Genomic DNA, 14,355 nt, shown 5'->3' on the forward strand with positions numbered 1-14,355 from the left:
AATGACAAGGATGTTTGTTGAATGATTTTTTTAATGAACATGTTCATGTTTGTGAAGTTATACGTTTTGGAGTGTTTACTGTTTGTGTTGTACTGCGGTTTTTCACTGTTTCACAAATAAATGTGAACTTGACTTGTACGTTGACAGTCTGTGTTTTTACACGGCTTTCAAACTTTTTGTTCTCCAAAAAAGATAATTGAGGCTCGACAGTAGAATGGAACATACTTTTAAGGACAACAAATAAAGTGACCTTAATGTAATGCACTGTGCCGCTGTTCCATGGCATTAAGCCAGGCTGGATCTGATCACTATCAGAAGGAAGGGGAAAGTGCCACGACTTAATTGTTTACAAGCTAATTAATGTTAATTACTCCTGTGCCAATCTGGCTGGGGTCTCGCAGGGACTTTAACGACGGCGGCAGCGCTCACCTCCAGAGTGGAGCTAGATTCACAGTGCGGGGCCGCTATAACTTGGCGACTAATTGGAGTGTACAAGACACGGGAATCAATTAGCGCACATTAACCCAAATTAACAAATGCAAATGAGCCTCTCATTAAGTTTATGTCCCTCCTTATTTTGTGTGGAGGCAAAGGAGACCATATGGACATGTGTTGAGGTGACACAGGCAGTGACATGTGCTGCTCGCAGGCCTTCCACAGTCGTTGGGGCGAGTGGCTGAGTCACAGAGCAGCAGACACACTGCAGCAGGAGGGTTGCATGGGAAGCTACAGGCTCGGGTTAGACAGCAGAGCAGGGGTCCTTTTACCGTTATCGTGTGACTGGCTTAAGGGATCTGTGACGTGATTGATAGAAAGGTTTGCAACCTGCGACCGTATTGTGAACGGAATACTGCTGTTATCACGGTGGTATGTTATCATGCTGTGTTACTAATATCAGCAGAGGTTGAGAAGTCTTGGGGCAGTTGCACGGTTCACTACCATGTACTGTATGTTCCCTTTTGTACTCAAGCTGCAGTTCTCAACTCTTAACATTATTCATCGCTTGCCCCAAATTAATGGCACACCTTTTGATGGTGGCACAAGGTCCATTGAGGTCCATCTTACTACACTTACTCATTATGAATACGTCACAATGTTAATGCCCCCATAAAGAAATCTGATGCGTTTGAGTGTCTCTCTACCCGCGGTACTGACCCTTATCTTTGGGAGGGAGGGAGGGAGTTTGGGAGGGGGTGTGGGGGATACGAGACAATATAGAGAGCAATTTTAATACACACACACGCACACCAATACACACTTGCTCTCTCTGTTCCTCACACACACACACACACACACACACACACAGGATTATGAAGTAGTGGTCCTTTGAAACAGTCAATTACACTTGGGTGCGGGAGGATACTGGGTGTTAATTAGCAGAGGGTTTTTATATAGCGTGTAAATAAAGAGCCTGCTGACATTCACATTCCATCAGCATGTCCTGAGACCCCAGCAAATTAGTGTGTGTGTTTGCTTCAGTGGGTTCTGTGTGCATTCACCTCACTTTAGAATAACACACTCTCCCAACAGCAGTGAGGTATAGATGGTCTGGGAATGAGGGCTATCTTGACCTTACCACTTGGCTGACAAGCTAGGTCTGATGCTCAAGTGTTACCACCCAAAGGCTGTATCCCTAAATTTGTTCTAGATTCTCAGTATTCTACATTTTTTTGTAATTGTAAATGATGACCCAAAATAGATGTATAGATGTATTTTTATTTTTAGACCTGATATGTAATATTCATACGTGGCTAAACACATCAGTCCTGTTCTTGATTCCAACATGTCTTTACTAAAGAAGAGGGTTGGAAATTTGGTGGTAAATGTTTTATTAATTTTTTGCCTCTGGTGGATGTGGTGTTTTTGGTGAGTGGAGAAGGAAGGAATGCCTGTGCCCAAAATAGTCTTTGTGGCTCTGCTCAAGATGCCAGAGCAAGCCTTGGTGGGTAACTTCAAAGTAATTAAAACTGACAAAACAGAAAACGATTTACGCATACCATAATATTGTTTTAAACCATGAAATTAAATACTTATTTAATGAATGTGCATACAGTGTTTTATTTGGCAACTAGCACTCGCAGCACCAATCTATTTTGGCATTTTCCCATCGCAAATAATACATAGCCATGATATTTTGAAATGGGATTAAAAGGTACTGGCGAAAAGGCAAGGGTAGCTAGCCTTTTCACTAACCCCACGTACCTTTTCACAGTGGTCTAAACCATTTCAACAAATCTGTGAGCTACCTTTAAAGGTATGTTTTTTCTCAATGCAGGGAGGGATAAAAAAAACTGGGTTATGAATCGCTTTCGGCATTTCAGAATGTCCCAAATAAAACGTAATAACCCCAACCCTAAACCTTTCAGCTGAAATATTTCTTTTCACAGCTAAAACTGGTTTGTTAACACATTTTTTAATTAGGCTTTTGGTAGTTAGCTAATGCAACATTTCCGGGTTGTCCTAAACAGTAACTCTGCAATAAAGCCACTACTGTGAAGACGACACCTCAACACTACTTCTTCATCACAGGGAGTTACGAGTTAAATTCTTGCCTGATTTACTGTCCCATGTTATTGGAAATCTGTAAAAGCTAAAAATAAAAAAAGAGAAAGAAAATAGTTTTATTTGGCATTTTTCTGCAACCTTCAACTAAACGATGGAGCCTTTTAAATAAATGTCTGATGCTTGTTGGGAGATATATCCTGAGGTTATAGAGCAATGTTTTGTCATATTATGCCTCTTTGCCTCAAAAGCCATCACAGTAAATCTAACAGGAGAATCTTATTAAAGTGAAGAGAAAGCGTTGTGTAAGAGTGCAGTTCTGCCTCTCTTAGAGCCTCATAAAGAGAAATACTGCAGCTGCTGAACTATGAAAACACTTACATGAGTGCGCTACACTGTTGATTCAGGCAAGATGGCTCCCACTCGCCATGTACAGTAAATACATTTTTTGAGCAGTTTCTGATGAGTAATCAGCTTAAAAAGCCTTGACTAGAATCATTAGAAATGACTCTATATAAAACCAAAGTGGTTTTACCTTTCCGTCTATCCCATAGACTAAAGTATTTTATGTTTGTTTGTTTTTTGAATATTTTGAGGAATATTATGAGTTTTATTTTATCGGTCCTCCACTTTTGTTTTACGTTACAGTTGTTGTACTGTAGCGTATGCGGCCAGAAGTGTTTGCAACAACCACGGTCTCCTAAACATACTAACTTTTACCACCTGATGAATAGATGGCTTTACCTTTCCTCACCGGGGCTTTACATGACTGACTACACTTTTTAGTCCCGCTTGTGCCTGTTCACAGCTGTGAATCACTTCTGTAACCCTCCACCCCTACATACATACACACGCACACACACACGCACACACACACACACTAACCCACCATGGAGAATTGAGAAGACAATCTCAGAGACGTCCCCCACTGTCAAAGGTCACCAGAGTTTAAAGTTCACACTTCACATCATTTATATGCTCTTAAATAAGCCCTGTACCCTGGCCCCTAGTGTCCCCGCCGCCTCGCATTTTTTTCACACAGTTATCAGACTTTTCAAATTATGAGGTACTGTACCACTGACCCCCCTCCCCCCTCCAGCCCCCAGCCCTCTACAGATGCGGCCAGGGAGAGATAGTGAAGAGAGGGGGGCTAATACTCTCCGGACGGTTCGCTTGATTGAATTATACTCCTTCAGGACCACCACAGCAGCCAGCATACGTTTCTGATTTCAGCTGCGAGGTTGTGAACATCACATGGGGTACATGGTCCTCCCACAGACGGGCGGTATGTCACTGATGCCTGTATATACGGTGGTGTGTGTGTGTGTGTATGTGTGTGTGTTTGTGTGTGCGCTGTCTGCCCCGTAAATGATGAATTTTGGGGTTGTGATTGAGGGCTTGGAACTGGAGCTGGGTCTTAACCTGTACGCCGTCTTGCATTAGCTGGGTCCCCCCATTGAGGTGTCAGCCCATATGTCTTTCACTGCGGTTCAACACACACACACATACCATGAATTGGCACATACACTGTTTCAACACACACCATATCACATACAATACATATACACACACACACACATACCATGAATTGGTACGTATACAGTTCCAACACACACAAGCTCAAATACTTATATATATATACACACACACACACACAAACACACACACACACATACTAACACATCTCCTAAGCCCTGAGCACGTGCAGAGACACACACACATGATTGAAAACACTTTTGCACTCCAGGGGATCTAGTAAAAGTGCCCTGATCCTCCCCTCCTGGCCTGGCGTCCGCATCACACACTCTGCATGCTCCACACAGGCCCACTCCTCTAAATCACTCCCTCCAAATGGCATGCCAACATCCATTAGGCTACAAATGTCTCTAGTTACCAACTTGTAAATGTTGTAGAGTTAGTGGTGTTGTGAAGTTAATGGTGTTGTGGAATTTCAGAGTTGGTGGTGTTGTAGAGATAGTACCGTTGTCGAGTTGGGTTGGTGTAGAGTTAGCTGTGTTGTAGAGTGTTTAGACAACAGTGTGTTGATGCTGGTAATCGCAGCATGGGGATTGTAGGACTGCAGGTTTCATCTACACAATGCACTGTGGGAAATGACCTCAATCGTTGACCTTCTGCAGTTTTAAGACATACATTTAGTTATTTAGAAGACGCTCTTAACCAGAGCGACTTACAGTAAGTACAGGGACATTCTCCCCGAGGCAAGTACGGTGAAGTGCCTTGCCCAAGGACACAATGTCATTTGGCACAGCCGGGAATCGAACCAACAACCTTTTGATTAATAGCCCCTACTCCCTAACCGCTCAGCCATCTGAAATGTAATACACATACAGAAAGGACAGGGATTGTCTGCAGTTTTACTGCAGTCTACCGTATGAATAGTGATTGTTGTATTGTTCGTAAAATTACGCGCAGCATTTCAATCTGCTACTTATATCTCAATCCCCCTTAGGTTAGACAGGACTGTATTTACTGTAGTTATGTTGCCCTTTGACTCACTGTAAATACACGTAATCCATATAATCGCTGTTCTATGTTGTACATCACCGCCGCTAAAAATGTCTTTCTCGAAGGCTTTGTGGAGAGTGTGTTTGTGGTTGCAGCCAACCAGAGCGCTCCCTGATGAGACTTCAATGACACGCTCCATTACCCCCGGCCCTGCCACCCCAGCCCTTACCTCTCTGACTGACGGATGGAGCCACAGAGCAGGGGGGAGGGGGCTGTGGACGAGGTGGGGGGTGGGGGTTGGAAGAGGCGGATGGGAGGGGGGGGGTAAAGAGGGGGAGAAGGGGGGGGGGGGGGGGGTAGGTGGGTTGCCAGGTTTGCTTTCCCTTTTTTCTCCTTTTCTCACTCTGTATTCTTGTTTTTTGACATTGTCATTGTGTTTGTGTCTCTCTCGATATCCTACTCTCTCTCCCATCTTCTTCTTTCGCTCTCCATCTTCTCTCACCATATCCTCTCCTCTTTCTTCATCTCTTTCTTCCCTTTGTTATCTCTCAGTTCTCTCATCCTCCCCCCTCCATCTCTGTTAACTGTCCGGGTCTTTTTCTCACCCTGAGCGGGGTCTGTTATTAGCAGGGCTCGTGTCGGTTTTCATCCATGTGGCCCCGCTCCTCTGGTTCCCACTACCCAGGGAGGAGCCCATCTCCCTGGGACATGTCTGGCTGAACAGCTGGTATGCTTGAGGGAGAAGCACCAGAGATCCAGAGACCCAGGCTGCTCTCTGAGGGTCGACATCAGGAGGGCTCAGTGGTGAGGAACATGGATCCATTGCAGGTGGTCTCCATCACTGCCCAACCCAAGCGTTCACACACTCAGTCACATGCCCCTGCCCCAGACCTAAAGCTCCGGACGTCTTGTCTCCTGCTTGTGTCCATGGCCCTGCCCCTGATCCTACCCCTGCCCCTGCTCCTACCCCTGCCCCTGATCCTACCCCTGCCCCTGCTCCTACCCCTGCCCCTGATCCTACCCCTGCCCCTGCTCCTACCCCTGCCCCTGCTCCTACCCCTGCCCCTGATCCTACCCCTGCCCCTGCTCCTACCCCTGCCCCTGCTCTTACCCCTGCCCCTGATCCTACCCCTGCCCCTGCTCCTACCCCTGCCCCTGCTCCTACCCCTGCCCCTACCCCTGCCCCTGATCCTACCCCTGCCCCTGATCCTACCCCTGCCCCTGATCCTACCCCTGCTCCTACCCCTGCCCCTGATCCTACCTTCGACCCTGATTTGTATCTTCATCCCGCTGGCCTGTAATGATCGATGTTTTGAATCAAACATTAAGACAAACATTTTTTATGAGGAAATCAGGCCCTGCCTGCCTATTCTTAGCCTTTCAACCTATGCAGAAAGATGTTAGTGCAACAAAGCTATCGGGTGATTGTACTTGATAAGTAGATTTGTTGATTAATGCCTTTTCTGTAAATAACTTTCTTGTAGAAACAATGATCAGATTGTTATCCTTTCTCTCCAGATTGATGATGTTCAGTTCAGCGTTTAATGACCTGTCAGATTGGAGGAGAAATGGGGTCAGAGGTCACCAGATAGGGATCAGTGTAGTTCCTGGTTCAGCGATGCCACTGTATGCATTTTCCAGTCCCCAGCAGTGATAATCCCCGTTTGTTTATTTACATGTTTGGTTTGTGTTTCTGGTCAGTGGTCGGAAGTGGGAAAGAAAAACAAAAAAAACTTTGGTTGACTATGAATCCATGTTACTATGAATAACCCCTGATACAGTACTGGACTCCAGGCATGCAAGCTAGTCATAAAGTATGCCTGTGATCTACCCAATACAAACGATCTGCCAAAGACTAACCATCGTCTGCAGCACACAGTGTTATTGTATCTAAAGCCCGTTTAATACTTCACCAGAATAAACAACATCTCAGCGTGTATATATGAAGATCTGTACGTAGTGCATCGATGAAAATTCCTCCGGGCTCATTAAACTATAACGTCACAATGTCGCTTGTTACCTCATTCATTCTTAGATGTGGAGGAATGTGGGCTCTCTTTATCTCCATGTGCCGGGCCCAGCCGGGGCGAGGACACAGCAGGCAGGCCGGGGCGAGGACACAGCAGGCAGGCCGGGGCGAGGACACAGCAGACAGGCCGGCAGATGATTTAGCTGGGCCTGACCCAGCCTGTCCCCTATAGGTTGCACTGGCAGCCATGAAGGATGGGGCTGGTGTCACTAGGTGGTATTTGTGTAGTGGCAGTGGCACTCTCGCTGACTCAACCACAAGCCAAGGGGATTGGATTGGTGAGGAGTTGCAGATGATCCAGTTAGAACGTAATCATGTCCATGAGACAGATACAGGCAGAGTCAGAACCAAAGAGAACTGAACTCTCTCGAAATCTTTCTTTGGTTTCAATGTTTCGTTTTTCCTTCCAAATGATTTGTGCAGCTAGACCCTCTTTATTGCAACACCTTACAGAGGGTTGCCTCTATACCTTTGTACTAACATGACCAAAGTGCCACTTTGGAAGAACAACAATAACAATATTTGGTCAAGATAAAATACCACTTGTAGGGTTTGTGTTTCCTCTGTCAGGAATAGTCAGTAATGACCAGCCAATGAACTTAGCTGCTGCCCCACACAGACAGACAGATCCTCTCCTTTAACAGTCTCTCTTCTCTCAGGTTTCCCGCCAAGCGCTGATCTTGCCAGAAATGTCCTTGGGCCGCCGAGTCGTAGTCCGTCTTAGTAACTACTGAACACTGCCTTATGAGCAGGTGACAAGGATGAGGTGTCCAGAGGAAAAGTCTGTAGTAAAACCACCCCTCTCAGGACTCCAACCCGGGTCGCTCGCTCCAGACGAGAACTATTTCTCCAACTACAAGACCTTGGCCTTGAGAACAGCCCTTAACTAAGACTCCAGCCACCACCCGACACGGAGGAAAGCAAGTTGATAAAAGTGTCATCGCCATCTTTATCTGCTCGCCATGCTCTGACCATGTCCCTCCGGACGACAACCGCAGCATGGCTGGGCCCAGAGATCAAAACTCACCTACAACAAGCCTGCCGCAATCTGCCACGCAATGAACCCATGCCCTTGACTGGGATGTTTCCAGGTGCACAAAGTGAAACATTCTGACGGTTGTTACTAAAGAGATACGTTCCCTGTTCATGACCGGCAGATTTGTATTCTGGGCCTGACATGAAGCTGAGTTTAGAGAGTGCATAGGAGTTCAGCTGTGTGGATTTGGCTGCAGATAAGCAGGGCTGCGAGGTGATTTGTAGGCCTGATATTTGGTTCCTTCTAGACTGATGCTGTGGCTGCTCTTACATCGGAGATAATATCTTGGAAGAAATTTCCTGACCAAACATAATTTCTGCTGTCTCTTGAATCTCAGCCAGCCAGCCAGCCTGCTCTCTCTCTTTCTCTCTCTTTCTCTTTCTTTCTCTCTCTTTCTCTCTCTATCTCTCTCTCCTCTCTCTCTCTCTGCCTGTTTATTTTTCTCTTTCTCCATATTATTTGACATTATTTCTATTACGTACTCTCCACCTCTGAATCTCTGTATAGCTCTCTTCCCTCCTCACTTTCTTCTTTTCTATGTCTCTATCCTTCCCACTATCTCTTGCTCTTCCTGTTTGACTCTGGTGTTTGTATTTCATTTGGAGATGTGCTTGAGGACGGCATATTCTTCCATTATTTTTAAGAAACACTACCACTCCTCAAATCATTACATTATCTCATTATACAACGAAGGATCCCGATTACTCCACTTCATACTTCTCTGTTTCTAAAGGAAAGTTTCCATATTCCCCTACCATAGTTCAGTCAGACTGGGGTTTTTGACATAGATTCAAGGTTGCCTCCCCTCTCTCTCTCTCTCTCTCTCTCTCTCTCTCTCTCTCTCTCTCTCTCTCTCTCTCTCTCTCTCTCTCTCTCTCTCTCTCTCTCTCATCCTCACTCTAGCAGCAGCATACAGAAAGTAGTAATTAACAAAACTGCAGCTGGTGGTACCACTCTGATAGGACGTTCTCATCTCCTTCTCTTCCTCTCTCTCTCTCTTGCCCCTCCTCATCGCTCTCTCTCTGTGTTTAGGTAACATTGGACGCCTTCCCACATCCTCTAAGTCAGAGCTTTCTCCACCAGTCCTTTTGAAGGCTAGCCAGTGTTTTGGAATACTTGAGTTGAGAGACTCTTAGAACAAGTTTTAGTCTTTAAACCTTATCACCCACTGGCACTGTGCAGACCCAGCACCAACTTCATCTGTTATCCCACCATCATCCCCTTTGCCTTGTAAATCAACTAGGCCACATCCTAGAACTGAAAGTTACAGTACAACGGATGTTTCCTTGCTGATTTGTGCAGCACCGACTTTACCTTGAACATGGTATTGTGCTCTGTCAGACTAAAGATATTACTCAAGTTATGAGTTTTTTGTTGTTGTTGTTGTACTTTTATGCTTTACCAAATACGTGTGAATGTAGGAGGTTTTAAAAACGATGGTTCTACGCTTTGTCAGTCTTGAAAGGCTATTGTAACACCAGTTCAAGGCCTCGCCTGCCTATGGATCCCCATTAGTAACACAAACGGTGCTGTTTTACTGTTTAGTGTTGTTAGTGTTTACAGCCATCATTAGCTCTGCTCAAGATTAGTATATCTGAATGTTGTCCTCAGACAGCAAGGATGCCCTCTTGGTCTAATAGTATACTGAATGCTTGGGTATGAGTTCCAGTGTGCTATGTGACAGCCTAAGCTCCAGAGAGACTCCCTGAGTGTGGGACACCTGGGTTGGGGGTGGCTGGGGGTGGAGGGGGGGGTTTGAACTGTGTCCATGCAGCAGAATGGGCCGCTTGGCTGATGCAAGCCTGTTATCAGCAGATAGACTGGAAGGGAGTGATCAGGCCTCAACGACACCAGCCTCCAAACCCAGAACAAAGGAGCGCTTCATTCCCCAGAACAAGGTTGCTCCCCCTGGAAACCCATCTGCTGTACAGGAGGTTATGAGGGGAACGGAGATAGACTAGACAGCAGGGCAAGGGTTTGTTGTGCAGTGTGTGTGTGTGTTGGGCTAGGGTTCTGTATGTGTGTGTGTGTGTGTGTGTGTGTGTGGAAGCCCAAGTATGACAGTGTGTGAGAGAATCTACACGGAGGGTGTGAACAGACAGTTGGACATTGTTTCGTAGCCGAGCAGAGCCCACGGGGGGGGTGACAGAAGCTCTGATACATTTCGAGCGGCCCTGTCTGGGAAGACTGATAAGCGCGATGCGTCATCTGACAAACGCGATGTGTTCCATGTCACTTTGCAACATCCTCGCAGTGTGTGTCAGGTCAACTTAGCAGCTGGCCCCCTGCCTATACTGAAGCCAGGCCTTATTCCCAGAGTGTTTACAATAAATCGCTGCTACAAGTGGTGTCTGTTTGCTCAAGGCGCCAGAAGCGTATTCAACTCTAGTGTCCCCCTGCCTTATGTACAAAAAAAAAGCAACATTTCTCATTTCTTTTAGAGGCTCCGAGTGGCCTTAGACTAGCAGAGATGAATCACTGGGCTGAGAGGTGTTTGGGGCCATTGGTTAGCGCAGAATCCAGCCAGACAGGATCGCCGCTGCACCTTGAAGTCCAGCCCCGCTTGATGAAACGGCGGGGTGTGGAAAAACAAAATATTTTCCGGGTCAGAGGGATCACTGTGTTTCTAGTGACTGCAAAGCACTTGGGTAAAAGGCAGTCAGGTTTTCATTTGAAGATAATTTGTTGTTTGTAGAGTAAAAATGCTTTCTAATGGCCGCAGGGGCTATCAATCCTCTCCGCTATTTTTAAGAAATGCCAGATCGGACGTGTACAGAATGTCTCTTAGGTCCTTTGGGAAGGGAGAACCTTTAGTGCTACTCTGGAGAAATAGTGCCAGAATTGTGTGTATGGGTGTGCACGTGCATATGTGTGTGTACGAGCGTGGGTGTGTAGGCATGTGTGTATGAGCATGTGTGTGTGTGTGCGCTTGTCCCTCTGTGTGTTTGTGTGTGTGTGTGCACAGCATGTGAGCGTGGGTGTGCACTTACGAGTGTGTGTATGTGTGAGTGTGCACGTGCCTGTGTGTGTGTGTGTTCTTGGCTGTATACACAGTATAAAAAGGGACCAAAGTGGTTGATGAGTGAAACTGTGTGCTATTCAGTCTTTGCTATCAAGGGGTGTGTTTAGTGCCGGTCTTCTATCAAACATCAGAAGAATGATCATGATTGATCTGACCTTTTATCCGAGTGGAGACATCAGCAGTACAGAATACTTAATGACCTGGCAGGTCACTGCGCCAAACAGACCAAAAAGAAGGAAAACTACAAAGAGTGACTTATGACTGAGCGTCTAGAACGTAATGTTGTTGAACTGGCACACTCAGTGAGCATGAGCATCAGGCTGGTCTAGACTGTGTGTGTGCGTGTGTGTGTGAGAGCGTGTGTGTGCGCGTGAGCGTGTGTGAGCGTGTGTGTGTGAGCGTGTGTGTGTGAGCGTGTGTGAGTATGTGTGTGTGAGCGTCTGCGTGTGAGCGTCTGCGTGTGTGAGCGTGTGTGTGTGTGTGAGCGTGTGTGTGTGTGTGAGCGTGTGTGTGTGAGCGTGTGTGTGTGAGCGTGTGTGTGTGAGCGTGTGTGCCTCTACCCAGCCCTCTCCAGACGTATTCCAACTCCCCAGTTGATTGTAAGATAAAGGACTTTGACACAGTGACTCTTCCCCACATGACAGCCCCCCCCCGCCCCTCCTCCTCCCAGCCCCACTCTCCTCTCTGTTCCTCTTCTCTGCTCTCTTCTCCTCTCCTCTCTCCTACTCTCCTCTGTTCCCCTCTGCTCTCTCCTCTGCTCTCTCCTTCTCTGCTCTCCTCTCCCTGAGTTGAAGAGTTGAATGGAGGGTCAGGCAGGCAGCTCTTAGCAGAACCCCAGACTGAAATTCCAGATGGTGGAGTCAGAATCTATCTCAGCTCATCAATTTAACTAGAGCTGCTGCTGACTTTCCTCCGGGCCTGAAGGCTCTCGGTCGACTCTGCTCCGCTCCGAGCCCGTGTTTCCGGCCCTCGCCATTGGCCGAGACGTTGGACAAATTGAGACGTATCGTCTTGGTTACAGGACGGTCCTAATGTTTCCCTGGGTAGAGGGACGCCAGAAACTGTTGTGCTGAGAAGACACTTCCGTTAGAAGCCTCAACTCTGACATGTCAGCCTGCAGATAGTTACTGTATAGTTGCAGGGTGTACACCAAGCATCCATTTCAGGCTGTTTGCCAAAATATCAATATTCATTAATTCCCCCTGAAAGAAAGATAATGAAAAATCCTTGAGGAGAACTATCAAGAGAATATTCCCAGCCTAAGTACACTTCTGGCAGCTTAAAACTGCAAAATAATTGCAAAAGTAGGTGATAGGATTAGAGTGTAGTTTTGCTTCCATGTAAACAGAAATCGGGGGGGTTGTGCCAAAGTAGCAGACTGGCTACATGGATGGTGTTTGTGTCTGGGTTGCCATGAGCACGGAGCAGTTGGCAAGACCAGGAGCGGCAGAGAGATAACCTTAAAAGCCGCCATAGATCAAGACTAGTGTGACTGCTCAAGGACGTCATGCAAAGCATTGTGGGATTGAATACAAGAACACATGGAGTTTTTCGCCTGGAAGGAAACTGACTACATGCAATGTTGTCATAGGTGGAAGCCATCTTCAGTAACGTCCATTCACTATTGTTGTTTTCATCCATTCCTTCTGCCACACGGATGACTGTTTACGCCAGTTCAGTTATAGTCGTTTTTTATTCAAATTTGGTTATGGACACTACGTGGAAACCACACATTACTGTATGTCTTCTGTAAATGTTTTGAGTATTTCTATGAATTAATTGGATATAAAAAGATAAGTAACCACCTTACACCCTCAGACTTCAGATGTTAGCAAGCACAAATAAATTCAAACTTAACACTCTTCTGAAGTCATTAACTCTTCCAATTTTACCACCACTAATCCACACTAATAAATATGTATTTTCTTACCAATGTAGTAGTCAGTAAAAGTTCTTATAAGGTTACATATTAAGCTTTTCACACTGCATATTCCAGGGCTATCCTTAGAGCTGACCCTGGGATAACTTAGTCCCTTTTCACACTGGCACCTTTTAGCCCCATGTTTTCAGGGGATAAAACTTGGGGCTAACCCTGCTTGGAGCAGGGCCAACCCCTGGGCTAAAGTTGGGGTTAGCCCACTAAGGAGTGTGCAAGGATTGTGCCAATGTGAAAGCGTTGTTAGCCTGGGGCTAACACTAGGACTGACAGGGTCACCCCGACCATTTATTATGGAGTAAACTCACTGAGGAATACACTCGCGCGCGTGTGCAAACACATATATGCGCTCATTCACACGTGCAAACGCATGCATGCATGCACACACATGTAGAAACACATGCATTCGTGCGCACACACACACGTACAAACGTACGGTCCTGATAGATCCATGACTCTCAGCCTGCTTTTACAGTTTGGAAGTCTGTCGTTCCATGCTGAGTGTGTGGAGGGGGGGGCAGCCGGCTTGTTTGTGGGTGATGCCCAGGGGAGGATGGTCCCCTGTAGAACACCTGTTCTCCCCCAGCGGAAGGTGAGGGAGGGCTGACCATCACCACATAGAAAGACTGTTTACTGTCACAATATTAAGGTTGACTTGGCTCAAAGGGATGTACTATAAGTATTTGATTGCTTTTCACGGCAATTTGGTCTTTGGTCTGGTAAATTGTGCTTTGCGCTTATAAGTATTATTGATATAGATGAGGGATCCAAATAATCTCTTTGAGTTAGATTGAACTTGAGTTAGATATTCGGATTCAAAAATATTTATTTCCGAACTGAAAAGCTGTATATCAAACTTGTTTCTTCAGATTGTCCTTCTATCGTCTACACATTAGGCTATTTTAATGGAAACTATGTAGCTTATATTTGTGTGTGTTATAATATAAATATTTTCCCAGATAAAATAATTTCACTCTTTAAGCCATGGAAAAGGCGTCATGTTATCTCCGTCAGTAAATCATGCTGGTACTGTAAACTACAAGTCAGGCTATTCCGTGTTGGATAGGCTATGGGCCTATTTCTACATCAAGGTCCAAGTCCGCTATGTAACTTATACCTTTTTTGTTTACCAAAACAATGTCACGCGTTCATTTCCCATCAACTGTGAACATTATTGCAAGTAGAGAACGTTATCTGCGTCTCTTCAACCGCTTGCAGACAATTTGCCTATTAGCCGCTCTCAGAGTCGCAATCTAAATTCAACCGGCTTTTCACCGCCTTTTACTCTGAGTTGAGTTCACCCAGAAGTCAGCACCTGTTGGCTCGAGCTGCCCCCTCGGAATAAAAGATAAGAATTGGACTTC

This window comes from Hypomesus transpacificus, unplaced genomic scaffold (assembly GCF_021917145.1).
Source record: "Hypomesus transpacificus isolate Combined female unplaced genomic scaffold, fHypTra1 scaffold_249, whole genome shotgun sequence".
NCBI classification, from domain to species: Eukaryota; Metazoa; Chordata; class Actinopteri; order Osmeriformes; family Osmeridae; genus Hypomesus; species Hypomesus transpacificus.